Source organism: Solenopsis invicta, chromosome 12 (assembly GCF_016802725.1).
Source record: "Solenopsis invicta isolate M01_SB chromosome 12, UNIL_Sinv_3.0, whole genome shotgun sequence".
Taxonomy (NCBI): domain Eukaryota; kingdom Metazoa; phylum Arthropoda; class Insecta; order Hymenoptera; family Formicidae; genus Solenopsis; species Solenopsis invicta.
In genome coordinates this window covers 17852450-17865753 of record NC_052675.1, presented here as the reverse complement: position 1 = coordinate 17865753, position 13304 = coordinate 17852450, and positions in this window count along the sequence as shown.

Genomic DNA, 13304 nt, shown 5'->3' with positions numbered 1-13304 from the left:
ACCACAGTCGAAGCTCTGATAGAGCGATTTAAATCTAGATGAATTATTGTTAATATGAAAAAACTATATTAATCTTGTCTGAAGCTACAGTTACATTGCAAATACAGTCTCATTTTTCATATTTCTTTCTTACATTCTGTTTGTTTTTTTTATTGGTTTTTCTCGATATTATTGATTTATCACTACATATTTTTTAATTATATACATTTTTACTATTCTATTATTTGTTTCTAAGCATCTATCACATTCAGTGATTAAAACTGAAAGAACTGGATAATTGGAAAGCGGAGAGACGAGACGATGCGAGAAGCAATGTAAATTATTTTAACGTTGAAGTTGGACGGTAATTCGAGTAATTTCGAAGTCGAGCGCAGTTTAACCGGACAAGCGTAACACGCTTATTGTTAAGCGCTTTCGTCGCGCGGCGAGCGATGTAAATGAAGCGGCCGCGTAACTAGTCGGATACTTTTACTGCAAACCATCTAAAGTCGAACAAACAGCTGCCATTGCCATCCACACGTCAATCCCTTACCCTCCGTGCCTTCATGCCGCCCTCTGCCTGCTCGCTCGCTCGCTCGATGGGGCAACTCACTTAATGAGTTTCTCGAGATATTTGATGCGGAATGCGGGCTCTATTCAAACTTGTTTGGCTTTCGTAACGCCCCGCTCTCGGATTCTTGCAAGGATGCTGCACTGTTACACCGAAAGAGCGATAACGATATCTCGTTCCTCTAGCATCTACTTAACTCTCTCGACTCGTGACTTACGTCGGATTCACTTAACTTCTCATTCGCTGCGCACGAAACTCTAACATGTTGGATCATTTAACACATAGCAAGGAAATTGTACGGAAAGAATGGTCTAACACACTTTTCTATAAATAAAACTGTTTAGATTACGAATTCTTGATGCAAATTTTCTAACTTTAGAAAAAAAGTAGAAAGAAGCGAAGAAGGAAAAGAGGACAGAGAGAAATGACTATTAAATCAAAAGCTAAAAGATGATTACATTATTTTTTTTTTTTTTTTTGGATTTGGGAAAGCGAAAGACAAACTTTGTTTGAAATCCCTCCAATGAGTACTCCCATCTCAGATTGACGAGTTGGAGGACCGAGCTCTCAGAAACCGTGATCCCGTGTTTGCGAGTAAATTCGCGCCGACGATCCTTCTCCGTAACGCGCGCCGAACATCGAAGGTATAAGGAAAGGAAACGGAAAGTTTGCGTGTGCACTTAAGCTAGCGAATGGAATGGAATGGAACTCAGAAAATCCGTTGCCGCGCACGTGAGAAAGTTATTTCCGAATGGATTATATGAAGCAGTATCTTTCGATGGCATCAGCGCGCGCGAGTAAAATCTATTGAGTTGGAACAAAAGTTCGTAGCGTTTTGATATCTCTTAGGTTAGTTAAACCTGTTTATATTTTAGATATTAGACTTATTCAATTACATGGCATGTGTGCGTCTGCAAACTTTTGTTCCAATTCAATATAACATTCCGCAAAATAATCTTTTTTATGAAAAATTAGTGTAATTATTACTGAAACATTTTAAAGATTTTCAGAGAAATCTCTGACTCGCATATTAAGAAAAAAATTACTAAATTTTTATTTTTATTTTAATAAACCAATACTCGGTATTTTTTCATTGCAGAATTAGGCTATAGTTGATGGTGAGGGGGAGTGGTTACATTTATTCAATAATGGCAATGACTTAAATCTTTATATTATTGAGAATAATGTTGGATATTATTTACGTATTTTGAATTAACATAATTGCGAATTGAACAAAGTCTATTTTAAACGATTTATATTTCATGTTATTTTAAAATTGAATTTTGTTTTTTAATTTTAATTTTTTATATCATGTATTTTAATATGTACACATTTTATATGTACATGTTCCGATTTTTTTAATGCTTCCTTGTAATAATAAATTTATAAATAAAGTTAGAAATATAATTTTGATACGAATTATAAAATACTAAACAAGTTCAAATATGTAATATTTTTTTAAAGAGAAAATAGAGTTACGGATAAAATCTATTAATTAGTTCTTACTGATATTTTTTACATTTATTAAAAACGTATTAAATACGAAATTAATTTTTTTAACATACCACATTTTATTTTAGAAGAATCTGCATACATTTCGTTACATACTTTGATGTATTACAGCAATTTTAAAATTATTTTTTCATTGTTTTAAAAGTATCCGAAATATTATATGTGTAAAAGACTTGTGAAAGAACGTATTGTATATGAAAATGTTTATTTCGTTAAATTATTTTATACTTCATATTTGATATACGCGCTGCCATTGTTTTCATTGAACCCCTCGATTCATTTCGTACAATAATATGCACCCTCACGGACACTGGACGCGGGTCTTAGTCCATCAATCCGGCTAAATGACGGCCTTTGGTAGGTGCACGGGAGGGCACAGCGGATGCCGTCCAATATCCACGGGTCTTGCGTGAGATCCCTGGATCCTTGCGGCACGTGCACTAACCGACGACTTAATGGAGGCTAGACCATACGGTGTCGCCATGTGCCGTCTGTAATTTCTATGCGTTCGCATACGTCGATGTTGCATCTCCGTGTAATGCGCATCCTACTGTATCCATAATTTCATTCGCCGCTAGCAGGAGCTATAAACCGATAGTATTGAATACAATTAAGATGAAGCAGATTCAAATTTTTTACGAGGGAAATTCTAACGAAGAAGTGAGAGATTTTAATAGCTCTTTGATTGGAAGCGAATAAAAAAAGGGAGGCTTTTGTTTGGTTTCGAGAAGACTTTTTTCATATAATTTTAATACCATATTGTCAGAATATTTAAGAAAAAAAGCTACTTATTGATTGCTTAATGATTTCTTCGTTGACACATTTTACGGCGTGAGATATCGAAACTTGCTAAAGTGTGGGTTACAAGCGCGGGGTTGTGAAAGAAGTATGACGACGATGAAAAAGTCAGGAGCCTCCGGGCTTGCCGATGCTCGTAAAAACGCGGAAACGTTCGAAGGAGGCCATGTACGTGCTCTTCAGGATGACGATATACCTCCTCGCGATCTTCCACGAAACTCGCGCACGTTTCGGTTACTCGGTACTCTCGGAAGCCCACCGGGGTGACGGTGCGGAAGTACGAAGTGCCGTCCTTAAGTCATCTATTACGGATACCATCCAAGTTTATCACTGCGGTCTCGTATCTGTTATGAGTTGCGCATCCCCTAAGTACGTTCCCCTAATATTGGAATATAATCATGCATGATTTCTTTATTTCTCTTTTAACTCTGAATAATATACCATACGCAAAACACAAGATTAAATACAAAGGAAAATTAAATTCTTTAAATTTATGAATTTAGTATGTCTCAATGTTATTATATGTAAAAAAATAATAGTTTTTTTTACTATGCGTTTTAGTATTTTTGATCTAATTTAGTCTTTATTGTTTCTTACTTTTATTTTTCATAAAAGATGGACAAAATTTTGTTCCCACAATTTCGCGGCGAGTATTAAGACGAATGAGGCCGAAAAGTTTTCTCGAAAATTATTTAACGGTGATCCGTTATGCGCATGACGCGTGAGGATTAATCGGAGAAGGATTAAGTTGATATAAATAAGAGAGGAATATAAAGGGCAGAATATCCGACTTATTCGCGCTCAGTCATTGACTGCTATCTCAAGTCGAGCTACGGAAAATTCGATTTCGCCGTGAAGCTCGCGGGCGAGTTTATGAGGCTAACGAACCAGTAGATATCGAATTATGGCAGGGAAGAAGGAACAACAAGGAGAATAGAAAAGATCTTCGGCAAGGATCTACGGATGAAATTGGTTTACACCAGTGATAAACGTGTTTCGTTGCCATCCACTATTGCTGACGACAGAGCGCGACTGTAGTCAGTAATAAATATAGTTATATAGAACATCTTCGAGAGACTGTATTATGGAGAAGTATGGCAGTAAACGTATTTACGTTTACAGATAAAACAATGTACCTTTATGTTTTTTTGAATTACCGAATTATTTTCTTTGCATCGTTTTTAACTTTCGATTAAAAATTGTAGACTTCAGACTCTATTTAAATTTCAATCAAATTTGACTTTTAACTACAATTTAATTTAAAGTTTCATTGTCAAAGCACTTCAAAATTGAAGATACAATAGCAGTGATAACAAATTAAATTAAATGCAAATACGCAATACTTGAGCTGAATATTTAATTTCAAAGAATTCTCCATCTCTCTCTCTCTCTATCTCTTTCTCTCAAAAAGATTTGTATTAAGTATCTCAGTAATTAAGCTAGAATCATTTTAAAAAACATCGAAATATGAAAGGTTAATAGACGTGCGGAAAAAATTATATGTAACAATAACAAACTTTTATTCAAAGAAAAAGATTTGTATTGAACTTTTATTCAAACAAAATCATATCAGAAATCAAATGATCGTTTGCATCAAACTTACCAAATCTTTTTACATAAATCTGTGACAATAATTCTGCGGACTCTGTATTATATTGGACAGAGTATTATATTGTTTCTCAATTTTTGCTTATTTTCCTTTTCGAGCTGTCCGAATCAGTGATGAAGCGCCTTAATGGTCTGACGTTACCGTAGGATGAATGTAGTGTGGAACGTTCGTATCAGGACAGCTTGAAAAGTAGGGGAAAAGCAATCAGCGAAAATTTCACGAACGGAATTTTCGTTTTTTCGGATCCCAGCCTAGCCGTGACTTCCGTGGGATTCTCCCAAGATAATTGTTCGGTATACAACGCGTTCTACCTCGTAATCACCCCTCGTGTTCAAATTGATTGCGTGTGAAATAATAAATCCCGCACACTAATTGCGACAGTGAAGTGTCTTTGAATCATGTACGGCCAGAGTATGTTGACTCTGAGCCGGATCGATCAATGTAATTACAGAATATAAACGTACAATTATTATTTTTTTTCTTTATTGTTTATATTTCGAAGACATTTAAATTTGAAGAATTCTCTATTGGCTTTCTTTTAAATTCACACATTTAGTATATTGCTCTCTACGAAAGCACATAATTTGTACGTGTTACAACAATATTTTAAAATTAATCAAAAAGTTACGGACTGCAGTTATCATATTGCATAATTGCAGGATTAGAATTTAATAATTGATAGCACAGTAATTCGTGATTGATGTTTTGCATCGTTGCTCGTTCGACGTGTGGTATTCTAATTATTAATATTATGATACATCATATAGTGAATATATGAATATAACGTAATATAATTAACATGATGCATTTCGAAGCAAATACAATACGATAAAAAGTTTGTTTAAAAAACGATTACCTACGCATTCGTTAGAAATTCATGCGCGATTGTTACACGACTTGCTGGACACGATTAGTATGTACGTGAATTCATTATCGTCGTAGATACCGTGACATTTGTAAAGTCTGATAAGTAGTACGTATTGCGATGCGCCAGGCGTGCGCAGCATTGCGTCGGCAAATCCGCAGACTCCATTGATGTAAGCAAATATTGGAAACACGTCGGCTTTCGGCGTTAACATCAAAAGCTAATGATACAAAGACAAACTAGTCGCGCGCTAATCCGCTTCCGCATCCCTTCCCCCTTTTGCTCCTCCTCTTCCTTTCGACAAGCAGATCCCGCGGTAATTCACGCGGAGCCATAAGGCTCTCTGGATTTCCAAACCCGGATGCTATCCGCGTTTCAGTTCTCCCTTTAGCCGTAAGATAATCTGCGGGATACATTTGCGAAAAGCGGCCATGTATACATGCAGGGAACAATACCAAACCTAATGCTATAAATATATTACGTTTGACACCCGGTCTCGCACAGGCCATTATGCATAGTTGTATTTATGTCAATACATATGCAGGATTTTCCTTCCGCACTTTATTGAGCTTTCCAGGCGCTGCCTTAAATCGATTTAAGAGAGATTTTGGGAGCCATGTCTCTCCTCGCTACAGTGAATACAGTGAATATGTGATAAGACATGATTTTTGGATTGGGAAAAATACTGGTTTACATTTTAAATATCCGTTTAAATCTTTCTTCACATTTTCCCTCGCATAGAAATAATTTAATAAACTTTTCATTCATTCTTATTGAAACAGGGTAAATGACGCAGGTTGCTTTTTCTATTGTATCAATGGTCTTGTCTAAATCCTTCACAATTCTTTCTTTTATTTTGCTCTATTCTTTGCCTTTCATCTTCAATCTTTACTATTCAACGTCTAAAAGGATGCTCTTACAATGCAATATTCTACTTGTTTGTTCGTGAATCTCTTTTAATGGAATTTGTTATTGCCTACCTTATTGAAGACGCTTTACTTTCAGAAACGGCGCGTGGAAACCTTATTTTCACTTTCTATTATGCTCGCGCATCGCATTGAAAACTTGTATTTCCGTTTTTCCATTATGCTCACGGTATTTCTTAGAGCTTCATACATCTTTTTTCGCATACACTACGCGCGTACAGATCAATCCTTTCTCAATCGTCTTTTGAAATGCTCTTTGCATGAGCACAATATTTTGAAACGTGTATTTAATTGCAATAACTAATGCAAACTTATAGTTTATTGTTGACGAATACATTCATCTTTTTCATTTTCGAATTTCCAAAAGCAAAGTCTCCTCAGATAAGGTTATTTCGAAGACGAATTGAGTTTCTAATTCAATTCTCTCGGCCGAATTAGCGTGTTTGAGGTTACTCGCCTTTTCCTGTAAAGTCCCATAAATCGTAATGCGACCGCGGGGCGGCTTTGGCGGATACGACGAGCGAGCGATTATCCGGGGAAAAAGCCGACAAGAAAACCAAGTGTGTGGCGAGGGGTTGTCCATGACGAAAGAAATTCCCGAAGATCTCTCTCGAAAACGATGCCACATCACGGTAACCCACTTTACGAGTCATCTCGCGCTACACTTCCTCGCCTTTTCCGCCCGTTCTTCGAATTCTTCCGTTTGTTTGCGCCAACGTGCACGCGACGTGTATGTACGAGATACGTCGCGCACAGTAAGCACGCGCGCTACACTTGCAACGTTACACGGGAAACTCGTTGGAGCGAGAGATATTCGAGGTAGCCAATTTATTTTCCCGGCTGATTCTTCAAAGAAACTTCCTTCGCTTGGTATGTCGTCGCTCTTCAGGACGACGCGCGACGAAGTCCTGACGCGTCTCCGCCTTAAAGGTACCTCTCATGCAGTAGTGCAGCTTTTCCTTTCTTCTCTTCCGATAAGAATTGAATCCTATCGGAAGCATCGGCATTCGCTTAAGACAATACGGCTCTCGAAAGAACTTGAAATTCTTTTTAAAGTGCGATATAATTGCGAGATACATGGTGCTTCAATTCCTTCTAACTTGTATGTACAAAGTAAATTGTATAAAAACTTTGATACTTCAGACAACATAAAATAAGAAATAAGGAACTACAGAATTTTATTTTCTTAAAAGAAAATTCTTTTTTCTTAGAATGAAACTCACGGAAATGTTTCCCTCCGATTTTAATGAGCTTTTAATATATTGTATATAATTGTTACTAGTAATAAAAAATAGTGATAATTTTTATTTTTTTTTAATGTTCCTCTACCACTTACCTATTAAAAATTTTTTTTATTATTATTAGAAAGAACTCTTCAAGTTATTTAATTTTCATTAAGAATAGTTTTTTCTATGTCTTATAATTCACATTCTGAAAGTGCGTTAGGACACTTATAAAAAAATATGTGTCCCTTATTTTAATCCTATAAAAGCTCATCAAAATCGGAGGAGGATACTTCCGTGGGTTTCCTTGTTAGTTATTTCTTAAATTATCAAATTAGAACATTGAATTAAACTTTACAAAAAAGATAAAGGGATATTCTGCTATTTAGAATTCAAAGATAGGGCCGTGGACTTGACACACCATGTACACTGTACACTCTAATCCCAAAAGGACGGGGCAATTTACAGTCTATCAGCGCGGTAATACCGTTATTCTGACGAGGACTAAAACTTCAATGGGACATTATGCGAGAGTGAGGTGGCGGAGTACGAGACAGCGCCAAAGCCGGAGGTGGAGTAACTGAACCCTGACAAGACCTCAGGAGTGCGATCTTTCCTCTCCGAGTTTCAGCCGTCGACTTTCGCCCGCGAATTTACATACAGGCTCCTCCTTTGCCGCGCCATTCTAACCGTGTAAGAGTTATTCCAATGGTGCCGACCGCCTTTCGTCAAGTAGTTCGCTAGTATTCATCGTGAGATGAAAACTTGAAAAAATTTCTGAACGAGTTGAAATGTTACTTTTACACAGAGGATATCTTACGATTAATAACATCTTATTTTGAATACATTAAGTCCTAGATACAAATTAATTATAATCCTCGACATTTTTTAATCGATTTTTATTTTTCTCTATGAATATTTTATACGCGCAACATATTCTCTCCGGTGAATTTCTATCGAATTAATCATCGTCATATTTTAATAATTTACGAGGACTCTGTTCAAATAGAGTTTTTTTAAATAAAATATAATTAATTTGATAGAATATACACTAAGAGAAAAAAATTACTAAATTTTAATAAACATTTGTTTGAATATTTACAATGAAGTATTTACTAAATATAAATAAATATTTATTTAGTACAACAACCACTAATTTAAATTAACTATCATTTTTTTATTGAGTAAGTATTTGTGTATATATCGTAAGTAAATATTTCATTGCAAGTATTCAAACAAATGTTTATTAAGTAATTTTTTTCTGAGTGTAAAATTATATAATTGGGACCGAATATCCTTCTAGCATACACCAGTGTCTCTGTGCAAGAAGTAAATTCTCCTATTTATTTCTCGCACAGGAACAGTTCTTAGACTTTGTTAGGCTTCTTATCTCTATGCCTCCTTTCATGATGAACTACTGGAAAGATGAAAACTGAGTGCTGAATCGATGCTGTGAAACAAGTTGAAGGTAGAAAACGAGGAAAGAGAGGAAAGTCTCTCTCTTACTTTGTTTTCCATGGGCGCGTCGTAAAGCGTTAATTAAATTACGTTCGCGTAGAAAGAATAAGAGGGTGAGAAGAAGGAAGAGAGGCTCTCTTTGAAACTTGCCGGTTGGAGTTGGTCGGCCGTCGTTTTGCGAAAAGTTGACAGAATTCGTTTGATGTCCCCACGGGCCGATTTCCTCGCGAGTAAAGGAGATGGAAAAGTGGGGAGGAGGGGAACGCTCTAAATTAAGAAGTTGAAATTTTTTTCCGATACCCTCTCTAATATTTAAAGCTCGAGACGTTTCTGACCGATGACGGTGGTGAGATGGGAAGATCGCGTGCCGTTAAAGAAAATTTTTCGCGTTTGCGGTAGAAGGTATACGCCATCATCGATGAGCACGTAGCGCCTTCCCGAGTGTATCGCCGCTTTCGAACACGTGACGGGAAAATTCTTTCATACTTTATACAGGCGAGCATCGGCTTGTCCATCTGTCTGTTTCCTTCTAGACCTCCCTTTCGTTCTACCGTTATTTTCGGTTCATATTTTATACCCGCGCGCCGCGCCGGTACATCGAAAACAGTTGTGTACCTGGTAGACGCTTGTACAAAGTCTTGTGAAAATATCGGGATATAAAACCCAGTACACCACGGGCATTGCAAATTTTTTCGACGATGGATTTATTTTTTGAAGAATTTAAAGCGTATGTTTTTTTAGCAGAAGAATTTGATGATATTACTACAGTTTTTACTAGTTTTTAACGTCTGATATAGAATATTTATATATATATATAATTAAATTAAGTTTTTATATTTAATATTTTATTTCTAGTTTATTTCATATTTTTAATTAGATTTAATTAAAACCGGTAGAATTTAATGTAATTTTTAATTGTCAAGAAAATTTTGTAACTTAATAGTTCCTTCGTTATTCATTTACTTTCAGAAAACATTTTTTGAAGTTTAATTAATCTTATTAATTTATTTAAACTGAACAAAATATTCAATTTAAATTTCAATTTCGTTTAAGTAATCTTCATTTTTATGGCTCAAATGTTATTGAGCCACCAACGTTAGAAGAGTCGTCATTACTTTTAGTTCACCTCTTTATGCTTCGGCAAAAGCGAACGACTTCTGAAACATCTTGTGCACTACTCTTCGGAAAACCCGTTTCGCGTCAGGATTCCTTCTTTTTCCATAGGTCCTCTATGTCTTTACTCGGCAATTACCGTAACTCTCTTTATCTACCGGCGACTCCCGTCTATTCTTCCTCGATCCATGGCTCGCAAGAGCCCTTTTTTCCCAGACCGAGTCGTAGAATCTAGAACAGTCCCTTCTAGAATTCGATGGGGGCGCGCCGCTCCCTTGGGAACGACGTTCACACCGTTTGCTATTGCCTCTGGGGTACACAATGCTAATGTCCCCCTTAAAGGGAAGGAATCGTCGTTTGTTTCATCGTAGAGGAGATACCGAAATTTATTTCATCTTTATCCACAAACTTTGTTAGGATTCATAACTTCACCTAGAGTTAATGTCTTGACAAGACGAAAAGTAATTTAATCAGTAATTTAACGTTCGTATCAACTTTTTCCAAATATTATTTGAAAAAGAAACCAATACTGTTTGCAACATATTCAAATAATAATTTTCCGCGATATATAAATTACTAATATTATTTTTTACGGATTATTTTGTACAAAATAAGTATCAATAAAAATGTAATAATACTTAAATAAGATTTGTTAAAATGTTAGTACTCTTAATAATAGTGAATATTAAATATTAAATAACAGAGATAACATAAAAAACGTTATACTTTATGTTGAATTTATAAATCGAGTATATAAGACTCTAAAATTACTTTTATTGTAATTTTACTATTTAAAAATACCTAATAAACTTAGAAATATTTAGTTTAAATAATCTTTTTTTCAAGATTTTAGTTTGCGGAGTTACGTCACGTTAACAATCGCTAATTCTATTAGACTCTTGTCATTGTCACAACTGAGGATACATTCTCCATTCGCTTCGATGGCTCGTACTTGTGTTTCTCTTTGATTTGTCAGTTTAGAGAACGTGTGCGCTCGACGACTCGGAATTAATGCGCGTGCACATTTTGAGATGATTTTGTGAGGCGTATAGTTTCCTCTGAATTTCATTCGCTCGCGGCTTGTAGGTAAAACTGCGCTTTATTAAATCAGCTTTTCCCTTCAACTTATACCTCGTTTGTTAGTGGCAGTTAAGGATTTTAACCTCAGGTTATTGAAACTAATGAGGTGTGCAAGTTTAAATGAAGTGTTACAAATTGGATTATCCAATTATGTTTCGGTTTACGTTTCGTAAAAGTAATTTGATTTTATTTTTTAAATATACTTGAGAAAAGATAAGAGTAATTTTTTTAAAAAGTGCACAAAAAGTCACTATGATGAGGGGTTTATTTAAAGAAGATGAAATTTTCAAACTAGTATATCGAAACACGTATTAACGAAGATGTACAGAGACATCTCAGAATTCTTAATTTTAATCTTAATACCAAGAGTTCTTCTCTGAACTTCATTGAAAAGTGCTTATACATGTATAAGACGTGCTGTGACTTCGTCAGAATATTTATCAGGCTAGACGTTATGTCAAAGCTTTCCAGTATAATAATATTTTTCCAATCATAATTAATCGAGATATTGTCATCGTCAATAATTTGCCCATTTAGAAGTTGTAACGGATAATATGTATAAAAAAACATCCCCTCTGCATAAAGTTATCAAAAGTTATTTTCCGCTTATCTCGACAAAATATTTTGGTTGAATCGTCGAATTGACTCGAATGAGTTCTCGTAATCTGTCGAACCGTCCATTTCTCGGGGAGTACTATGAAACGAAGCGTATGCACGATCCAAACGAAGCTTTGGACGTTGCTTTTTTTCCGTCAATCCGGAAAATCGCTACGTCGGCCTTTTCAACCAATCGCAGCTGTAAGTCGCGATGGAATGCGAACGAGATGGGTTTTAAACCGGAAGAAGGTAGCGTGAAATTGGAAGGGCCGCCTGCTAGCTCGACGACGAAACAGACGAGAGAGAGAGAGAAAGAGGGAAAGAGCGAGAGAGACCGAGTGAGGGCGGTAATGAATTCCAGCACACCTTTTGGCGAGAGAACTCCTCTCGCCGAACGGAAACTTCCTGAGAGAATGGAAATTCTCGTGGAATCACGCGATTCCTGAATATTCCGCGACGTAGGCTCCCAGACTCTTCCTTGGAGTAAGTCTCGCTTTGAGTACACTAACGCGAGTATTGCACGCCGTCGCATTCGCGTTCGCGTTCGTCACGACTCTGCCTCTGAAAGTTAGCGTATTCGGTGTTATTTGGTTACTCTGTAACATAGCGAGAAACTCTCACAATAACCACAACTGCAAAAAGAAATTATTTAGTTAATCCTCTAGTTACACTTTACATGTTACGGTATACAAAAATGATTTTTTTTTTTTTTTTTTTTTTTTTGTTAGGCAGACCATCGACGTAATTGTGATTACAATATTTTCCAAATTTTTGAATGATGCTTTTGCGAGACACTATTGATATCTTATTACATTAATTATACATGTAATTATATCTTTTACAACTTATTTTATCTTGTCTCAGCTGACTTTTATCATTTCTTATTTAATGCCTTTCCTTCTTCTCTCTCTGTCTTTCTGTCGTAAAATTCATAAATTTTTAAAATATTCCTTTGAACACCGTCCCTTTAGTCTTTATACTACATTAAAAATAATAGAATAACTTAGCGACTAGAAATTCGATTTGACACGGTTGATTACTTGTGGTTTGGCTCTGCGCCGTACACTCTGTGCTTTAAATATTGAGATATTTACTTCTGTATGCGAGGCGTATAAGAGAAAACTTTACGAACTCTTTACGACTTGCTGCTCGTGGACGTATTCAAAGTTATACGACAATGTGCTTACACTGGCGGAATTAAGCAGGTCATCGAAGCGCAGTTCGCAGCGTGCCGCAAACAAACGTTTCAACAGACGGTTGTGTAAAACTCGTGCGAAATGGAGTGGCAGGCATGTGTGAAAATGACGAGACGGCGTTACACTTTAGGGGAGTCGTTATTTTGTGTAACACGACCGTCGCGCGTATCTTTCGATGCGTTTTTTCAGTGCATTTTGTGAAAATGGAAACCCCTTGTAAGTTACATACACGTAACCTTGCAAGCGCGTGCACCTGAAATTTTAAGTCGATATTTTTAGTTTTTTAAATTCTGAAATATCATACAAGCAGTTTTTTCATTAATCAAGAAAAAGATGTGTTATTTATTAACAATATAATAACGTATTAATAATATAAC